Source organism: Cavia porcellus, unplaced genomic scaffold, assembly GCF_034190915.1.
Source record: "Cavia porcellus strain 051 isolate PalLab524CR breed Dunkin Hartley unplaced genomic scaffold, mCavPor4.1 scaffold_1, whole genome shotgun sequence".
NCBI lineage: Eukaryota > Metazoa > Chordata > Mammalia > Rodentia > Caviidae > Cavia > Cavia porcellus.
In genome coordinates, this window is record NW_026947484.1 from 20768807 (window position 1) to 20772732 (window position 3926).

Sequence of the window (3926 nt, forward strand, 5' to 3'; positions counted from 1 at the left end):
CTTTATCAGACAACTGTGTATTCATCTCAGATGCCCATTTTTGGATAGGGAATTTGAATGTCAGGGGACAGAAATTTTAAAATTCTTTATATGTCCTGGACTGATGTTCTTTGAGAGAGAGTTGACTAAGAATTTCTAAAACTCATGGGTTTCCTCTTTACTCTGCTGAAGATTTCTTTCAACACAAAAAACTTTTTAATAAGACACAAATCCAGTTTTTGATTCTGGGAAGCATCCCGTGCAGTTTGATTTTTGTTCATGAATTCTCTATCTACCCTACCACTTAACTCTTCAAGATTTCTACCTACTTTGTCTTTCAGAAAATTCAGTTTTATTTTTTTATTTTAATATTTAGATATGTTTTCCATTTTGACTTTAGTACATGGTAATAAGCATGGGTCTACCTTTATTCTGTTTCTCAGTATTTCATTGAGAAATTTTTGCATGTATGTTCATTAAGAAGGTTGACCTGTAGTTCTCTTTTTTGGGGTGGTCTTTCTGTGGTTTTGGTTTTAGAGTAATACTCACTTCCACAAATGAGTTAGGGAGAATCGCTTCCCTTTCAAGTTCATTGAAGAGTTTGAGGAATGTCGGCATTAAGTCTCCTTTCCATTTTGGTGGAATTCTGCAGTGGGCTTTTCTAGGCATTTCTTTGCTAGTAAAATTTTTTTGTTTATTTATTTAAAATTTTATTTGAAGAGAAAATTAAAGAACCAATCAAAGGGTAAAAATACAGAATTTCAGAAAAAAAAAAACTAAACATTAAATACTAGTTGATAAATTACAGTTCATTGTCTTAGAAATAGTTGTTTAAGTTACAAAATTAAAACGTTCAAAGTAGACATTAAAAAATCAGACTGCAAATTTTTCTGCCCAATGATCCAAGAAAAACTTAGTAATATGGTTATCAATCCTACACACTTAACCATACCTGCAGTCATATCACTTAGAGCATTTTCTTTTCCTGTCTGCTTTACAGTAGCAATTACACATTTGGGGTTTTATTACTCCTACTTTTTTAAATACATTTCACACTAGAGACACAATGTGTTTTTTATAAATATGATTTTTATTTATTTCACTTATAAGGATAGAGTCAAGTTGTCTCCATTTACCTGTGAATGTCTCGAGATCATCCTTTTTTATAGCTGATTAGTATGAATACCACATCATTTTCATCCACTCTGTGTTTGATGGGCATTTTGGTTGTTACCAAGATTTAGCTATTACAAACTGTGCTGCTATGAACAATGGTGCACATATATCACTGTGCTATGAACTTTTCATTTTTTCTGGGAAAATACCCACGGGGACAGTAGCTGGATTGAATGGAACTTCCAAATCTAGTCGTCTGAGAAATCTCCATATGGATTTCCACAGTGACTACACCAATCTACACGCCCACCTACAGTGGAGCAGTGTTCATTTTTCCCCACATCCTAGCCAACATTTATTATCAGTTGCTTTGTGGATGGCAGCTATTCTTTATGGAGTGAGATGAGATCTCAGTGCTGTTTTAATGTGCATGTCTTGAATGACCAGTGATAGTGAACATTTCTGCATGTATTTATGTGCCACTTGTGTATCTTCATTTGAGAACTGTGTGTTCATCTCAGAAGCCCATTTTTAGAGGAGCTTTGAATTTAGAGCCTTAATATAATTCTTTATATGTTCTGGATATAAGTCATTTGTCTGAGGAGTTGCTGGATAAAATTCTTCCCCATTCTGTGGGTTTTCTTTTCACCCTGTTGGTGATTTCTTTCAAAGTGCAGCAACTTTTCAATAATATGAGATCCCAGTTGTTGATTTTTTGAAGTATTTCCTATGTAGGTTTATTTTGTTCATGAATACTCTGCTTATCCCTATGTCTCCAAGACTTCTACCTGTCTTGTCTTCCAGTAGATTTCTTATTTCTGTTTTAATATTTAGATAGTTTATCCATTTTGACTTTAGTTTTGTACATGATGATAAGCATGTGTCTAGTTTCAGTCTTTGGCATGTGGAGAGCCAATTTTTTCAAGGACACTCATTAAAGAGGCTGTCCTTTCAGTGAGCATGCTTAGTACCTTGGTCAAACATCAAATGGCTGAGGGTTTTGGTAGTTGTGTTTGCATCTTCTAATCTGTTCTACTGATCCTCAGGTTTATTTCTTTGCCAGTACTATGATAATATTTTCATTGTGGCATTGTAGTATAGATTCAAGTCAGCAATTTAGATGCCTCCTGCCTTGCCTTTGTTGTCCAGAATTGCCATTGCTATTCTAGATTTCTTATATTATCAAATGAATTTTAGGAGTGTTTTCTCTATATCTATGAAGTATGTTTATGGTATTTTGATTGGGATTGCAATAAATCTGTATCATAGCTAAGGGAGTAAGGCCATTTTCACAATGTTGGTTCTTCCTAAGGCCAAGGAATTTCTTCCATTTTCTATTACCCTTTTCCATCTCCTTTTTAAGAGTGGTAATAATTTTCAGCACATAGGTCTTTTACATTCTCACTTGTGACTCCTAAGTATTCCATTTTTTTAGATGCTATTGTGAAAGTTAATATTTTCATAGTTTATCTCTCTGAGTTTTTTTGTGTGTGGAAAAATGCTATTGATTTTTGTGCATTGACTTTGTATCCATCCATATTGCTAAAATAATTTATTACCTCTAGTAGTCTTTTAATGGAGTTCTTTGGGTCTTCTATGTAGAGTATCATGTTTTCTGCAAATAGTGATAATTTAACTTCTTCACTTCCTGTCTTTATTCCTTTTAGTTTCTCTCTCTTGTCTGATTGTTGTGGCTAGTATTTCCATGACTATTTAGAATAGGAGTGCTGACAATGGACATCCTTGTCTTGTTACTGTTTTTAGAGTAAAAGCTTTCAGTCTTTGTCCATTTAGAAAAATGTGGGCTGATGGTTTGTCATAGATGTCCTTTTTCAGATTGAGGTAGACACCATCTCTTCTGAGTTTTTTTTTTATCAAGAACAAGTGTTGGATTTTATTGAAAGCTTTTTCTGCATCTATAGAGATAATCATTTAAATTTTGTTTTTGGCTCTGTTGATGTGGTGTATTACATTAATTGACTTGCATATGTTAAACCATCCCTGCATTCTTGGGATAAACCCCACTTTGTCATAATGTATAATCTTCTTGATAATTTTCTGCCTTCTATTTGCACTGTATTTTACTGAGAATCTTTGCATCAACGTTCATTTGTGAGACTGGACTATAGTTCTTTTTGGTTGAGTTTTTCTCTGGTTTTAGTATCAGAGTAATACTTGCCTCCCAGAATTAGGTAGGGCAGATTGCTTCCCTTTCAGTTTCATTAATGCATTTGAGGATTTTTAGCTTTAAATCTTCTCTAAATTTGTTGTAGTATTCAGCCAAATGATGATACATTCATGCGATAATGCCCTCTCAGGTCACTAAATGTGGTGTTTTAGAAGGTTATTTAAAGGCCTGGATAAATTTGTAGCCTTTCATGTTAGGAGGAATATGTACACTGCAATACTATGTGTATAAGTTGATATTAAGTGTGTGTGTGTGTGTGTGTGTGTGTGTGTGTGTGTGTGCACGTGTGTGTGTGTTGGGTGAAAGGGAAATATGTACAAGAATTTGTGTCTCATTTTCACCTTTTTATTACTTAAATTTTCTATAATGAGAATGCATTCACTTCAGAAGAATAAAAAGGAAGGGCATCATCTTTTATAATTGACAAATACTATGGACCACTGTGACAGAGAAATGTTAGAAGCTTAGAAAAAATCATTTCCTTTTTTTCTAAGGGACACAGGTGAACTACATGTCTACACTGTCCAGCCTCTCTCAGGCAGGTGCAGCCCTGCCTAGCCTCCTTTGAGGTTAGACATGCTGTGAGACTTATGTAGGAAATGCATGCGAGTAAAAAAGATGCAGGTACCTTCCAGACCTGAAC